Genomic DNA, 17,880 nt, shown 5'->3' on the forward strand with positions numbered 1-17,880 from the left:
GGCCCTGGATGGGTGTCTGACAGAGTAGTGTTAATTTCTGGGAGATTTCAGGTCCTCCATTGGTCTCCACATTGAGCAGTCCACCTCTACACCCACCCCCCTACAGGTCGATAAAGCGTCGCGTCTCACTGTCCTCGCACCCCCACCATCGACCCCCTCCACACCACACCTCCCCAATCCCAGCATCCTCCCTTCCCCATAGGCTGATTTAGGCCAATGTGAGTGACAGGTCTGGGGGAGAAAGGTGTCAGGTACTAGACTGAAATGTATGCCTTCCAACACTAATAACTGCGTAGCGATGCATCTTCTTTGTCATTTCAATTATAGATCCTTGTCTAATGGAAACTAAATTACCTCCATTGAGCAAGAAGGAGAAGGAGACAGGTTCTTTGTTTTCACCCACCAGGTTTTTTTACAGGTACTCTCACGCACACCATAAGCTATTTATAATTATCTGCCCAAAACAGTTTAGCAGACGGAGAGCACACTCACGTATCTGAACCCTTAACCATCTCACTTCTGCACAGAGACACAGCTGGCTCACATCATTAGTAAATTACAGCGAAGGCATTACAGAATGGGATTTTGATTAACTCATTTGCATTTCATCCAGCCACTGTGGCAGGTTTCCTATCAGTCTGTTAAAAGCCCCTATTTCTCCCCTCTCTAGCTCAATGTAGAGTAAATTCACTACATTCCCTCTCCCGGTCTCTCTCTTAGCCTCACACCTGGCCCTCCATACAGGCAGCACCAGGGGCCCTAAATGTCACTCGTCACTCAGGTGTGGCTGTCCTGACAGCTGTGAATCTAAAGGGGAGGGGGTCATTGTTCAGCTTTGTGACCCAGCTAGGCTCTCCCAGACAAGGTCTTGGCAGTACATGAAGGATTGCTAGACAGAGCCCAATGTTCCCTCTCAACAGTCCAAAACCTCAATGTAACCTCCCAGGGCACTGACCATGGCATGTACTGTAAACGTTTCATCCCCCAGCTCTGAGCCTGGGCGTGGGGGAGGTTGCTGTGAAAGGAACTGTGTACAATGAGGCAGAAAACTATTAACTGGATAGAAAGGGCACTAAAAGAGGAAAAGAACAGTCAGGAATTTTAGGCTGTGAAAAAATAATAACGCAATGCTGCATCCACAAACTGCTCAAAAGCGCACCATAAAAGTTTACCCCAACCTGATATACTGAAGGGAGCATTCTAAACTCACGGTCAAAAGATGACTGCAGCTTTCTGAGCTGTCTATATAAGGCTGACAAACACCTAAAGCTGTGTTCCTACAGACCTAAAACCTTTGAGGCGGATCGATAATAACGACTGATGTTAGAGAGAAAAAGGCTAAAAAGAGAATATCCTGAGTCTGGACAAAATAACCTTCAAGTTCATGAATCAGACTCTCTCTGCAGTGCTGCTCTTGTCTCCTGGAGCGAGCCCGCCCTTTGTGTGTGTGTGTGTGTGTGTATACCAGTGTATGTAGTGTGAGTGTTTCCTGCTGAAATGGTTCATTTTCTTTTGTTGTTTTGAATAGTCTAATTAGAATAGGATTTTAAGCACAATGATTTTAAGTCGCCAAAACTGAGGGATGCAGCAAGTATTTTGTAGTGTAAATGATGGATGGCCCAGATAAACATGTCATCAACCCAATGACTGAAGTCTTTATTACACCGCCCCGAGGCTGATGAGTCTCATAAGTGCGTAGTAGACTGTAGAAAAGAGCGGTGGCGTCACACACACAGAGACACCCAGTGTTAGATGCGTGAGGATACACTGTTCGTGGTGTGGAGAGTCCATGCACCAGCAGAACAATGCAGTGGGTGAAAGCCCAGTGACTATTCCCTTGGTTACAGATCATGTGATCCCAAGGGAGAGGATATGGAATGTGGATCACACAAATATTCCGGTAGTAAATAGCTTAAGGCATACATGGGTTGGTTGTTTAGCAACTATGGGGCAAAACAGACAGGTTGGCTTAGATTATTGACATGTAAACTATATTTTGTCTCCAATGTTTGACATGATAAAGTTGCACAATGAACATTTGTTGCCTCTCAAATACATCATTACAGTTATTGATTAGCTAGCAAATTTTTGCATCGACGTGACAGCAGTCAAAATACTTCAAAACAAAGCATGGTATCAAGAACAAGATGAAACTAAGTGAAACAAACCACTTACGATTCCCCACATGGCAGTTTGACATTATTGGTAACTATCTGGCCATTCAAAATCACAACAACACATGACCTTCTGCCCCATTGAAGCGTGTACATCGTTTTTGTAATGTTCTCAGCTAACCCGTCTATATGATGTAATAATGATAATAATAATAACAACAACAACAACAGCATGATTTTGATGTGCCCTTACATGAAACAAAGACAAAGCAAATTTGGATTTATTTGACTTGAACATTTTTTACAATTGCGACTTCAATGAGCAGCATGAAAACTGATTTTAAAAAGACTTCCAGCTGTTTTGCATGACCAAGCTCAGGCTGTTGAATGACAATACTGCTCCCTTCTGGAGCAGCACATACATTGCAACTACAACACCAGAGTATAAGGTTTGAGTCAGGCATAATGATATGGCTAATATATCTGTTACATGTAAATATTCTGTCACAAATGACTAATATATGTGTTCATTGTAAGTTGCTTTGGTTCTATCGTGTGATAAATGAGCATGTTAACCTTTAGCGGGTGTTTCATGCGGGCCTGCAGTGTGTTGGTTGAGGCAGGCTGTAGATGATGATGTGACCTTCTGACGTGGAGGCAGCCAGGAGACAGTCTCGGCATGTGAGCGGCCTGACGGAGAGGGAGGAAAGAGTGAATTGTTTCATCTTTTGCTCAGTGTCTTGTAGTTCTTTCACAGTCATGTTGATGTGAAGTGTGAAGTGGTGTGAAGTGGCTTTAGCTGCCTCTATCATGCAGTGCCAAACAGGTATTAATGATGTGGGTAACATGTCCCTGCATCTGTGTGCTTCTGTTCCTACCTTCCTGTTAGTTGTGGGCAGCTCCCAGCTCCCTGGGCACCACTTCACATTCCACACAAAGCCTTTATCCTGGGCATTACCAAGGCCAACTTTGTAGTGGACTGGGGAGAGAATAGGGATGAGGCAGAGAGATGGGGGGGAAATAGCCCAGAGAAAAGGGAGAGAAAGACCAAGAATATAGTAGAGGCAGATGGAGAAAGAGAGTAATTCAAGAGAACTGTGAGCGAAAAAGAGACATGATATTACACTGATCCCCTATTACCTGTCTGGTTCCTACCGGATGTTGTACTGGAGTTGTCCCAAATCAGGGTAAGTTCAACCTTTACTGGTAGTCCAGGTTTCTGTAGCAGTAGATGGCAGCATACTGGCTGACAGGGGTGCTACCGGGGGTGGGTCACCAGTCCATGGCCCACACCGGAACTCCCATATAGAACAGCATGTCCCAGAGCTCAGGGTGGGCGGGAAGGCACTCAAACCTGGACAGTAAACATCAGTTAGATACACCAAGACCTTGATGTTGCTAGCACCACACTATTACAAATTGAGCTACACAGGACCTACCTCTTCAGTCTGTGCAGAGGAGTAGTCTCTCTGAAGGGGAAGGCTGTAGACACCATCTCCTGCGGCAGGTACTTCTCAGCCTCACTGGGAGGGGAAACACATAACATTAGATGTATTCTTCTTGGGTTACTTGACATTTCGTTGGAGTTAGATTCAGCTTTTTTTTCTCCAGAAGATCAAGTATAATGTAATAATCAACTGTGTATTGATATTTCTACCTGTCCGACAAGCAATGCCAAACCTTCTCTGAAGATATCCACTTGGCAAAGACCCATTCATTGCGGTGTTCATCACAGCTGCAAATGACAGTCAGAAAGAGCCAGGACCAAATACAAAGTATGTATATAAACCCAGGATTGCTGTTGCTATGTATTGGCCATTGAGAGGCTTTGAAGCCATATTGGCACTTCTCAGTAGGTGCAGTCCTCCATAAGAATGAATGGAATTATACAGTATTTCAATTCAATGTTTCAAGGACAAAAGTACATGTATTTAAGATTTTGTTGCTGAAGTGGGGAAGTATCATTAGCCATCTCTAAAAATAATACTTTAAAAGGATTTAAAATTTGTTTTTATGTTTAGCTCACATAATATTAAAGTATGTGTTAATATTTCTAATCGAATAATTGTGGCATTAATAAATGCATTTCTCTAAGTTTCAAAATATTTTTTACAGCGGTGAGAGTGCCAAGATGGAGGCACGGAGGCTTCAACACAGCGCCCCCTATCAGTCATCTAGATTATAAACCATTGCCAAAGTATATGAATAATGTAAATACATTGAGCACCCCGTACTGGCAGTAAGCAATATAACCCACTTCTACACAGAGTGTACGAAACATTAGAATCACATTCCTAATATTGAGTTGCACCCCCTTTTGCCCTCAGAACAGCCTCAATTCGTCAGGGCATGGACTCTACAAGGTGTCGAAAGCATTCCACAGGGATGCTGGCCCATGACTCCAATGCTTCCCACAGTTATGTCACGTTGGCTGGATGTCCTTTGGGTGGTGAACCATTCTTTCTTTTTTTTTTAACCCCTCTTTGGAGGAAAAATATATATTTGTTTTTTTTACAGCTTTTCTGCTACATATACATAGTTATGTGAGTTAATCAATGGGATTTTTCCATAAATAGACAAGTATTTACCTCTCCATGGTTGCAGGGTCGTATCTATTTTTGCAAATTTTCTATTGAAATTGTGGTAAATTCATTTATATTTTTTGAGATGTGAATACCAAGTATGTTACTTCACCATCCACCCATTTTATTGGTAAACTACAAGGTAGTGTAAACACTGTATATTTTAACTATCCAATACGTAATATGGTACACTTGTCACAATTAGGTTGTAATCAAGAGAGGCTAGAAAAGTGATCAAGATATTCAATGAAACTGTGCAGGGATCCAGATTGCAGACTAGTCATCGGCATACATTCACACTTGTTTTTATCCCCTGGATTTCTAACCACTTGATGTTCTTGTTGGATCTAATTTTAATTGCTAGCATTTCAATGGCCATAATAAACAGATATAGAGACAGACAGCCTTGTTTTACTTCTCTTATTAAAAGCTCAATACTTTCTGAGAAGTAACCATTATTTACTATTTTACATCTGGGGTTGCTATACATAACTTTAACCCAGTGTATAAGAGATTTACCAAAATGAAAGTTATCCAGGCATTTATATATAAATTCTAGTCCTACTTTATCAAACGCCTTTTCAAAATCTGCTATGAAGACCAGGCCTGGTATCTTCGATGTTTCATAATGTTCAATTGTTTCAAGTAGTTGTCGTATATTATCTCCAATATATCATCCATGTAAAAAACCTGTCTGATCAGGATGAACAATATCTGGTAAAACCTTTTATAATCTATGTGCTATGCATTTCGCAGAGATTTTTACATCACAACATTGAAGTGTTAGAGGCCTCCAGTTTTTTAAAATGGACTGGATCTTTATACTTACCACTTGGGTTCTGTTTTAGTAGTAATGAAATCAGACCTTGTTGAGTACCTGAAAGTCTACCATTTGAATAAGAGTAATTAAACCATGCTAATAATGGATCTTTGAGTACATCAAAAAAGGTCTGATATACTTCTACTGGTATGCAAGCAAGCCCTGGTGTTTTTCCAGACTGAAAATATTTTATTGCCTCAAAGTTCCTCTTCTGTAAGTTGGCCTTCATACAGATCCTTCTGTACGTTTGTTAATTTTACATTATTATGAAATAAATCCTTACAGTTAACATCATTCAGTGGAAATGGCGACTGAAAAGAAAACATATGCTTAAAATATTTTGCTTCCTCTTTCAAAATATAATTTGGTGAATCATGGATAACTCCATTTGTAACGAGTTTCTGTAAATTATTTTTGGTAGAATTTCTATGTTGAAGATTTAAGTAAAATGTTGTGCATTTTTCACCATTTTCCATCCAATTCGCTTTATTTTTGTAATACATTACACTTCGTTCCTGAATAAGTTTCCATTACAATGTACCTGCGCTGTTACTTCCTCTATTTCATTTGTCTAATCTCTTTTTACCTAAACTGCTTTTGTTGTAATGTTGAGTATTGTATTGAATGGCCTCTAAAAGTACATTTAAGTGTCCCATACAATAAGGGGATCTGTTGTACCTACGTTGTGCAAAAAAAAGTCAATTCTGAATTCTTTGGCTTAGTTAAGATTAAGAACAAATTGTCATCCAATAGGCTTTGATTACATTTCCAATATCCCTGTCCATGTGGAAATTCTGTAAGAGTTAAATGGAGGCCAATTAGATGGTGGTTCACTCGCATTCGGTCTCCTATTAATACTTTAAAAAAAAAATGATGCCAGCAAGAACGATACTAGGAAGTAATCAAGACGGCTAGCTTGATTAAGCCTCCTCCATGTATATCTCACTAGGCCAGGGTTTTTCAACCTCCATATATTCACTACTTCTAATGTAGCCATGATCTTTGTGATCTAAACACCATGGGAACACGCAGCTGTCATACCGCTTCAGGAAGGAGACGCGTTCTGTCTCCTAGACATGCACATACTTGGTGCAAAAACTGCAAATCAATCCCAGAACTACAGCAAAGGACCTTGTGAAGATGCTGGAGGAAATAGGTACAAAAGTATTTATATCCACAGTAAAATGAGTCTCTATATCGACATAACCTGAAAGGCCGCTCAGCAAGGGAGAAGCCATAAAAAGCCAGACTACGGTTTGCAACTGCACATGGGGACAAAGATCGTACTTTTTGGATAAATGTCCTCTGGTCTGATGAAACAAAAATAGAACTGTTTGGCCATAATGACCATCGTTATGTTTGGAGGAAAAAGGGGGAGGCTTGCAAGCCGAAGAACACCATCCCAACCGTGAAGAACAGGGGTAGCAGCATCATGTGGGGGTGCCTTTCTGCAGGAGGGACTGGTGCACTTCACAAAATAGATGGCATCATGAGGAAATCAAATTATGTGGATATATTGAAGCAACATCTCAAGACATCATTCGGGAAGTTAAAGCTTGGTCGCAAATGGGTCTTCCAAATGGGCAATGTGTCGTGGAAACTATAGTGTTGGCAGTTGCATTTCTTCCCTCAGCTAGGGCTCAGTCACTTGGGGCCCAGAGAGGGGAGAGGTCAGACTTGTCTTTCACATATCCCTGGTGCTATGCAGAATATCAGAAAGGGAGGAGGACAGGATGGAACATTGTCTTTATACGTGAATGTATCTGTTAAACCATGTGAAGGGATGACGTGATTAAGGGGGAACCAATTACTTGTCTCCACAATGTCTGTGCGCAAGTCACTCCCTCCTTTGGCATTGGGGGGAGGTGTATGGCAGTGTCTGGAACCATTGTATGTCCTCTCTGATGTTGCATTTATCCTGTGATAGTGTATGACCTAGAGGCTCACTCCCCTCAGTGAGCTGGTCCAGGAGTGGGGTCAAGAGGGGGTTTACTTGAGATGGGAGTATCTGGAGTTGACAATTGAGTTATGCCATTGGATGAGGTAATGGTTTTGTGCTATGAAGTACCAGGAAAGAGATTAGAACCTTGTCTTAGGGACCAAACTGAACAATAATTTATAGCGAATGCTATCTGGCTATGGGATACTCCTCTCTCAAGTAAAAGTATTTCTTTGTGAACGGTTCCTAAGATCTGTGGTGCGTCATGTAGGTTGAGAGGGGTGTATCTTGGCTATAAAAGATCTTTGTACTTTTCTGTTGTCACTGCTATTGCAAAGCTCTTATTATTAAAGATGTAGTTTAAGTATAACTCTGACTGATGTGTGAAGTTTGTAACTCTCCTCATTTGGTAATGCAGAAATAAGCCACCACAAATGACACCAAACATACTTCCAAGGTTGTGGCAAAATGGCTTAAGGACAATAAAGTCAAGGTATTGGAGTGGCCATCACAAAGCCCTGACCTCAATCCTATAGAACATTTGTGGGCAGAATTGAAAAAGCGTGTGCGAGCAAGGAGGCCTACAAACCTGACGCAGCTACACCAGCTTTTCAGGAGGAATGGGCCAAAATTCACCCAAGTTATTGTGGGAAACTTGTGGAAGGCTACCCGAAACATTTGACCCAAGTTAAACAATTTAAAGGCAATGCTACCAAATACTAATTGAGTGTATGTAAACTTCTGAACCCCTAGGAATGTGATGAAAGAAATAAAAGCTGAAATAAATTGTTCTCTGCTATTATTCTGACATTTCACATTCTTAAAATAAGTGGTGATCCTAACTGACCTAAGACAGGGAATTTTTACTAGGATTGAATGTCAGGAATTGTGAAAAACTGAGTTTAAATGTGTTTTGCTAAGGTGTATGTAAACTTCTGACTTCAACTGTATTTCTCCCAGTCCCTTTTCCACCCAACCGTATCTATATTTGTAGAATGAGTTTCCTGTAAACAATAGATATTATATTCTTCATCTTTTAGCCATGTAAAACTGTATATGTTTTTATGATCTGCTAAGCCATTACAATTATAACTGGCTATACGTATTTCCCCACTTACCATAATGATACCCACGTTTCAATTATACTTACCACAACCAATAAACTTAGCATTACAAAGCACCATGATGATTAAGTGTCCATATAGTGGTGCCATAATAATTTGTACTGTTAAGCATTCTGTAGCTGCAACTTTGTAAACCTCTAATTGTCCTAATATTCCACCTCCAATTGTCCTAAACTTCCCCCCATATCTAGGTCTGTTGTCACTAAGACCACCAGACCATCTCCCTGACTCATGGCAAACCCTTGGCGTTGGCCAGAGGGAAATATGGGCAGTCAAATGATAACATAATTATCTATGAGGGTGCTTACAAGAACTAATCCAAATAACATGGAAAACTGTCAAAAATAAATAAATAGTAACAATAATAGATCATATTAATAGAAATAATAACAGCACAATCTTCTAAATGCATGATCATATTTAGAAAGTCATAGCAAGGCTATAAGCTTGTCAACCCAGCCTGCTCACTTCATTGGATTCAAAGAGAAAACAACTTAAATATATCGCAAGACCAGTCCTTTTTTTAAAGTCCATTGCATGCAAGACATTTTTCATGTAGTCCTCATTATAACCTGTTGTATTCCGAAAAATAGAAGGAAAAAGGAACAGATTCCAACGGCCGCTAATGACTGCAAGTAAAAATTTGTCTTAGGCATCATACTACCCATAAAGGAATACCCAAGTTTAACTTACATGATACACACGGGAAACAGTTGCGCATGAAAAACCTAGCAGCACTACAGTTCTTGACAGTAACTGGTGCGCCTAGCACCTACTACCATACCCCTTTCAACAGCACGTACATTTTTTCGTCTTGCCCATTCCCCCTCTGAACGGCACACATACACAATCCATGTCTCAATTATCTCAATGCTTAACAATCCTTCTTTAACCTGTCTCCTCCCCTTCATCTACACTGGTTGGGTTTAACAGCGGACATCAATAAGGGATCCTAGCTTTCAGGAGGATTCACCTGGTCAGTCTATGTCATGGAAAGAGCAGATGTTTCTAATGTTTTGTACACTCAGTGTATATTTAGGTGAGCCACTTACAACTTCTTGGTGGTTTTGGTGCTCATCCAGATGGGTCCCATCATGTTGTTGGTCAGTCCATTGGCAGCCTTACCATGGTATCAGGTTTGACCTGAATGAGTGAGAAAAAAGACAAGTCAGCCAAAAGTCCATATTTAGCTTGTCATTTGTCTCAGAGTGTCACGGCCGATGCTGGAAGAAGACCAAAGTGCAGCGTGGTGAGCGTACATTTCCCTTTTTATTTAAAATGTCGCCAACAAAACAAACGAAAGAAACAACCATGAAGCACAAACAAAGTTAACTACCCACACTGAAAGGAGGGAAAAAGGGCTACCTACGTATGATTCCCAATCAGAGACAACGATAGACAGCTGTCCCTGATTGAGAACCATACCCAGCCAAAACACAGAAATAAAGAAACAGAAAACAAAACATAGAATGCCCACCCCAAATCACACCCTGACCAAACCAACTAGAGACATACAAAGGCTCTCTAAGGTCAGGGCGTGACAGAGACTGGCCATTGATAAGATGGTGCCAACAGAGAGGGCTGTCTCGCTTCTAGTCCTTAGGAAACTTTGCAGTATTTAGTTTTTCTATGTATTATTTCTTACATTATTAGCCCAGAAAATCTTAAGCGTTATTACATACAGCTGGCAAAAACTTGGATATGAAAGCGACGTCAATTACCAGCACCATGACCAAGAAGACGACTTTCCCGAATCGGATCATTTGTCCGCACCACCCAGGGCATTTGAACTGATCCCAGAGGCAGACCCAAAACAATGCCGCCGGAGAAGAGGAAGACAGAGCGGTCTTCTGGTCAGACTTCGGAGGCGCGCACACCACCCTCCGCTTCAGAGTATATTACTCGCTAATGTCCAGTCCCTAGATAACAAGGTCGACGAAATTAGGGCAAGGGTTGTTTTCCAGAGAGACATCCGGGATTGTAACATACTCTGTTTCACAGAAACATGGCTCTCTCAGGATATACTGTCAGAGTCAGTAAAGCTACCTGGATTCTCAGTGCATCTCCCCGACAGGAATAAACATCTCTCCGGGAAGAAAAAGGGTGGGGGTGTATGTTTCATGATTAACGACTCATGGTGTAACTAACATACAGGAACTCAAGTCCTTTTCTACACCTGACCTAGAATTTATCAAAGCAAATTTGAGAACAAGGCTACCTAAATTCTATCAGCTACCTAAATTCTATCAGTATATCGATTGCAGTACTCGCGCTGGAAATACGCTGGACCACTGTTACTCCAACTTCCGCGATGCATACAAGGCCCCCCTCAACCTCTTTTGGCAAATCTGACCACGACTCCATTTTGCTCCTCCCTTCCTATAGGCAGAACCTCAAACAGGGTGTACCCGTGCTAAGGACTATTCAATGCTAGTCTGACCAATCGGAATCCACGCTTCAAGATGGATTTGAACACGCTGACTGGGAAATGTTCCGGGTAGCCTCAGAGAATAATATTGACGTATATACTGATTCGATGAGTGATTTAATAAGGAAGTGTATAGGATGTTGTACCCACTGTGACTATGAAAACCTACCCTAACCAGAAACCGTGGATAGATGGCGGCATTCGCGCAAACCTGAAAGCACGAACCACCGCATTTAACCATGGAAAGGCGACTGGGAATATGGCCGAATACATTTACATTACATTTAAGTCATTTAGCAGACGCTCTTATCCAGAGCGACTTACAAATTGGTGCATTCACCTTATGACATCCAGTGGAACAGCCACTTTACAATAGTGCATCAGATCTTTTAAGGGGGGGGGGCAGAAGGATTGCTTTATCCTAGGTATTCCTTGAAGAGGTGGGGTTTCAGGTGTCTCCGGAAGGTGGTGATTGACTCCGCTGTCCTGGCGTCGTGAGGGAGTTTGTTCCACCATTGGGGTGCCAGAGCAGCGAACAGTTTTGACTGGGCTGAGCGGGAACTGTACTTCCTCAGTGGTAGGGAGGCGAGCAGGCCAGAGGTGGATGAACGCAGTGCCCTTGTTTGGGTGTAGGGCCTGATCAGAGCCTGAAGGTACTGAGGTGCCGTTCCCCTCACAGCTCCGTAGGCAAGCACCATGGTCTTGTAGCGGATGCGAGCTTCAACTGGAAGCCAGTGGAGAGAGCGGAGGAGCGGGGTGACGTGAGAGAACTTGGGAAGGTTGAACACCAGACGGGCTGCGGCGTTCTGGATGAGTTGTAGGGGTTTAATGGCACAGGCAGGGAGCCCAGCCAGCAGCGAGTTGCAGTAATCCAGACGGGAGATGACAAGTGCCTGGATTAGGACCTGCGCCGCTTCCTGTGTGAGGCAGGGTCGTACTCTGCGGATGTTGTAGAGCATGAACCTACAGGAACGGGCCACCGCCTTGATGTTGGTGGAGAACGACAGGGTGTTGTCCAGGATCACGCCAAGGTTCTTAGCGCTCTGGGAGGAGGACACAATGGAGTTGTCAACCGTGATGGCGAGATCATGGAACGGACAGTCCTTCCCCGGGAGGAAGAGCAGCTCCGTCTTGCCGAGGTTCAGCTTGAGGTGGTGATCCGTCATCCACACTGATATGTCTGCCAGACATGCAGAGATGCGATTCGCCACCTGGTCATCAGAAGGGGGAAAGGAGAAGATTAATTGTGTGTCGTCTGCATAGCAATGATAGGAGAGACCATGTGAGGTTATGACAGAGCCAAGTGACTTGGTGTATAGCGAGAATAGGAGAGGGCCTAGAACAGAGCCCTGGGGGACACCAGTGGTGAGAGCGCGTGGTGAGGAGACAGATTCTCGCCACGCCACCTGGTAGGAGCGACCTGTCAGGTAGGACGCAATCCAAGCGTGGGCCGCGCCGGAGATGCCCAACTCGGAGAGGGTGGAGAGGAGGATCTGATGGTTCACAGTATCGAAGGCAGCCGATAGGTCTAGAAGGATGAGAGCAGAGGAGAGAGAGTTAGCTTTAGCAGTGCGGAGCGCCTCCGTGATACAGAGAAGAGCAGTCTCAGTTGAGTGACTAGTCTTGAAACCTGACTGATTTGGATCAAGAAGGTCATTCTGAGAGAGATAGCAGGAGAGCTGGCCAAGGACGGCACGTTCAAGAGTTTTGGAGAGAAAAGAAAGAAGGGATACTGGTCTGTAGTTGTTGACATCGGAGGGATCGAGTGTAGGTTTTTTCAGAAGGGGTGCAACTCTCGCTCTCTTGAAGACGGAAGGGACGTAGCCAGCGGTCAAGGATGAGTTGATGAGCGAGGTGAGGTAAGGTAGAAGGTCTCCGGAAATGGTCTGGAGAAGAGAGGAGGGGATAGGGTCAAGCGGGCAGGTTGTTGGGCGGCCGGCCGTCACAAGACGCGAGATTTCATCTGGAGAGAGAGGGGAGAAAGAGGTCAAAGCACAGGGTTGGGCAGTGTGAGCAGAACCAGCGGTGTCGTTTGACTTAGCGAACGAGGATCGGATGTCGTCGACCTTCTTTTCAAAATGGTTGACGAAGTCGTCTGCAGAGAGGGAGGAGGGGGGGGGGAGGGGGAGGAGGATTCAGGAGGGAGGAGAAGGTGGCAAAGAGCTTCCTAGGGTTAGAGGCAGATGCTTGGAATTTAGAGTGGTAGAAAGTGGCTTTAGCAGCAGAGACAGAAGAGGAAAATGTAGAGAGGAGGGAGTGAAAGGATGCCAGGTCCGCAGGGAGGCGAGTTTTCCTCCATTTCCGCTCGGCTGCCCGGAGCCCTGTTCTGTGAGCTCGCAATGAGTCGTCGAGCCACGGAGCGGGAGGGGAGGACCGAGCCGGCCTGGAGGATAGGGGACATAGAGAGTCAAAGGATGCAGAAAGGGAGGAGAGGAGGGTTGAGGAGGCAGAATCAGGAGATAGGTTGGAGAAGGTTTGGGCAGAGGGAAGAGATGATAGGATGGAAGAGGAGAGAGTAGCGGGGGAGAGAGAGCGGAGGTTGGGACGGCGCGATACCATCCGAGTAGGGGCAGTGTGGGAAGTGTTGGATGAGAGCGAGAGGGAGAAGGATACAAGGTAGTGGTCGGAGACTTGGAGGGGAGTTGCAATGAGGTTAGTGGAAGAACAGCATCTAGTAAAGATGAGGTCAAGCGTATTGCCTGCCTTGTGAGTAGGGGGGGAAGGTGAGAGGGTGAGGTCAAAAGAGGAGAGGAGTGGAAAGAAGGAGGCAGAGAGGAATGAGTCAAAGGTAGACATGGGGAGGTTAAAGTCACCCAGAACTGTGAGAGGTGAGCCGTCCTCAGGAAAGGAGCTTATCAAGGCATCAAGCTCATTGATGAACTCTCCAAGGGAACCTGGAGGGCGATAAATGATAAGGATGTTAAGCTTGAAAGGGCTGGTAACTGTGACAGCATGGAATTCAAAGGAGGCGATAGACAGATGGGTAAGGGGAGAAAGAGAGAATGACCACTTGGGAGAGATGAGGATCCCGGTGCCACCACCCCGCTGACCAGAAGGTCTCGGGGTGTGCGAGAACACGTGGGCAGACGAAGAGAGAGCAGTAGGAGTAGCAGTGTTATCTGTGGTGAGCCATGTTTCCGTCAGTGCCAGGAAGTCGAGGGACTGGAGGGACGCATAGGCTGAGATGAGCTCTGCCTTGTTGGCCGCAGATCGGCAGTTCCAGAGGCTACCGGAGACCTGGAACTCCACGTGGGTCGTGCGGGCTGGGACCACCAGGTTAGGGTGGGCGCGGCCACGCGGTGTGAAGCGTTTGTATGGTCTGTGCAGAGAGGAGAGAACAGGGATAGACAGACACATGGTTGACAGGCTACAGAAGAGGCTACGCTAATGCAAAGGAGATTAGAATGACAAGTGGGCTACACGTCTCGAATGTTCAGAAAGTTAAGCTTACGTTGCAAAAAAATAAGAATAAAATACAAGATCTTATTGACTAAAATGATATAGTACTGCTGGCTGGTGAAGTAGCCTGGCTAGCAGTGGCTACGTTGTTGAAAGTGAAGCTGGCTAGGTAACCTCGACAATTTCACTAAATTTCTCTAAACTACACAATTATCATGGATACAAGGACAGGAAAGACAACTAGCTAACACTACGCTAATCAAGTCGTTCCGTTGTAATGTAAGTTTCTACAGTGCTGCTATTCGGTAGAAGTTGGCTAGCTAGCAGTGTTGGCTAGGTAGGAGGACGGCAGCGCGGCAGGCGAAAAATAGCTGGCTAGCTAACCGATAATTACTCAAAGCTACACAATTATCTTAGATAAAAAGATAGCAAAGAAAACTATGTAGCTAGCTAACACTACACAAGTCAAGTCGTTCCGTTGTAATGTAATCGTTTCTACAGTGCTGCTAATCGGTGGCTAGCTGGCTAGCTAGCAGGGTTGACTACGTTACGTTAGGGCGAGAATACCTGGCTAGCGAACCTCAGCGAACCTTGATAACTACACAATTATCACCGATACAAAGACGGCTATGTAGCCAGCTAAGTAGCTAGCTAAGATCGAACAAATACAAATCAAAGATAGCAAAGACAACTGTGTAGTCAGCCAACACTACACTGATCAAGTCGTTCCGTTGTAATGCACTCGTTTCTACAATGCTGCTATTCGGTGGCAAGCTGGCTAGCTAGCAGTGTTGGCTACGTTGCGTTACGTTAGGGCGAAAATAGCTGGCTGGCGAACCTCAATAACTACACAATTATGTTTGATGCAAAGACGGCTATGTAGCTAGCTAAGATCAAACAAATCAAACCGTTGTACTGTAGTGAAAATGAAAATCAGACCGTTGTACTATAATGAAATGTAATGAAAAGTTTATACTACTATTCGGTAGACGGTGGACGTTTGCTAGCTGCTGGGCAGATAGCAGTGTGGACTACGATAGACGACGGAATACGATAATTACGCAATTATCTTTTATACACAGACGGCTAAGTAGCTAGCTAAGAAGAAATTGCTAAGGTTAGACAAATTAAACCGTTGTACTATAATGAAATGTAATGAAAATGAAATGAAAAGTTATACTACCTGCAGAGCGAATGCAAATGCGACCGTTCGCTCCAAACCGGATGTCATACAAACAGTATACTTATTCCCTCCGCAAGGCAATCAAACAAGCACAATGTGGAGTTGCATTTCAACGGCTCAGACACGAGACGTATGTGGCAGGGTCTACAGTCAATCATATACTACAAAAGGAAAACCAGCCACGTCATGGACACCGACATTTTGCTTCCAGACAAACTAAACACCTTCTTTGCCCGCTTTGAGGATAATACAGTGCCACCGACACGGCCCACTACCAAGGACTGTGGGCTCTCCTTCTCCATGGCCAATGTGGGTAAGACTTGGGAAACCCTCGCAAGGCTGACGGCCCACACGGCATCCCTGGCCGCCTCCTCAGAGCATGCACAGACCAGCTGGCTGGTCTTCAATCTCTCTATCCCAGTCTGCTGTCCCGACATGCTTCAAGATGGCCACCATTGTTCCTGTACCCAAGAAGGTAAAGGTAACTGAACTAAATGCCTATCGCCCCATAGCACTCACTTCTGTCATCATGAAGTGCTTTGAGAGACTAGTGAAGTATCATATCACCTCCACCAGGATCAGGTTATAGTGGGTCTGCTCTACAGAACCCTCTCTCCACCACAGAGGGGTGAAGTTGGCCATTTTATGACGGTCGTAAATACCTTAAAGAAACTCTTCCTTGTCATGCAATACTGAGGGAAAGAAACCTCTGTGGAACAAAGGAAGTCCTCCCATCAAACTCCAACATATTTGGGAATGAAACAACATTTCCCCTCGTCCAAACAGCTTGAGTGGTTTAAAGAACAATTATGTCAGATCAGTTGTGTTTATGGATCCCATGAAGGACAGTATAACTGTATCTCTGAATGTGTATATTTCACAGTGATCAGGGTCACACCCAAATGTTGGGAACTGATATGATATGTAATGTGATGTTAGCCTTCTAAATTAGATAATTGTTTTTCATATGAAGGTTTAACCAAGTCAGTGGCCGCGCCCACATGAACCCAGACATTACGAAAAAAGGAGGGAACGCCCCTTTTTCCCTGAGTGCTTAAATAGCATAGCTTCAATAGCACTCATGACAAAATGTACATTTAGTCAAGGAAACGCAGTGATGGTAGTCCATGTTGACATGGCTACTACTCTATAGTCCAGAGAGCACGGAGTTGGTTAAGAAAACTACAAGACTACACATTCACAGTATGCAGCTGTATATATGTGAAATAGTTTACTAAACTCGACCGAGGATGAGAGGAGAACACTTCCCTATCGAACAACCGAAAGGTACTCTGAAAGAACCATTCTAGAAAACATTTCCCTATCGAACAACCATTGGTACGCCTGACGTATCCATTATAACAGACAGAAACTACGAAAGACTTTGATCTCTGGTGGACAAACCAGAGACTTCCTGTCGAATTACTCCCCGGATGGATCGAGTGTTTTCAACAGAGAGACAGAAAAGACAGACACAAGTAAATATGTAAATTGTAATTATTTTCAAATGAGCAGCTGTTCATTTGCAAAGTATTAGCATTTCCATGAGCATAGTAATTAGCTGTGTGTACGATAGTGGAGTCCTTTGTCTTTTCTCCCGCTCTTTCTTACCTGCCCTTCCCTTTTAATTTGGTGTAACAAGCCGTCATATTGGTTTAGTCCACATGGGTCTTTTCATTGTATCATGTTAGTAACCAATGTATAACCTATCCTGTGTGCGTATATGTACTTCTGTGTAATTATTTAGTTAGTTAATAAATAATTAATTCAATTGGTATATCGCTGATTCATCATTTATGCTAGGGTTCGTGCAGATATCCAAAAGTTTGTGACATTCAGTAAATGATGGATGAGGTAATAATACATGAATAAGTGACTGTAATCGATAAGCTATGAAACTATCTGAATAGAGTTCAATTCAGGAAATAGTAACTTTAAACAACATTTTCCCGTGGTGCCCTGACTTCCGAGTTAATTAATTAATGTTTACATGATTAGTTTAATCAAGTAATAATTACACAGAGAATTGATTTGATAATGTAACAGTCTTCACATGAATTATAGTCCAAGACACGACACACCCTAGACCCACTTCAATTTACTTACCGCTCCAATAGGTCCAATCGCCATCACACTGCACACTGCCCTATCCTATCTGGACAAGAGGAATAAATATGTAGGTCCCGTGTGGCTCAGTTGGTAGAGCATAGCGCTTGCAACGCCAGGGTTGTGGGTTCAATTCCCACGGGGGGACCAGGATGAATATGTATGAACTTTCCAATTTGTAAGTC

The sequence above is a fragment of the Salvelinus fontinalis genome, chromosome 20, assembly GCF_029448725.1.
Source record: "Salvelinus fontinalis isolate EN_2023a chromosome 20, ASM2944872v1, whole genome shotgun sequence".
NCBI lineage: Eukaryota > Metazoa > Chordata > Actinopteri > Salmoniformes > Salmonidae > Salvelinus > Salvelinus fontinalis.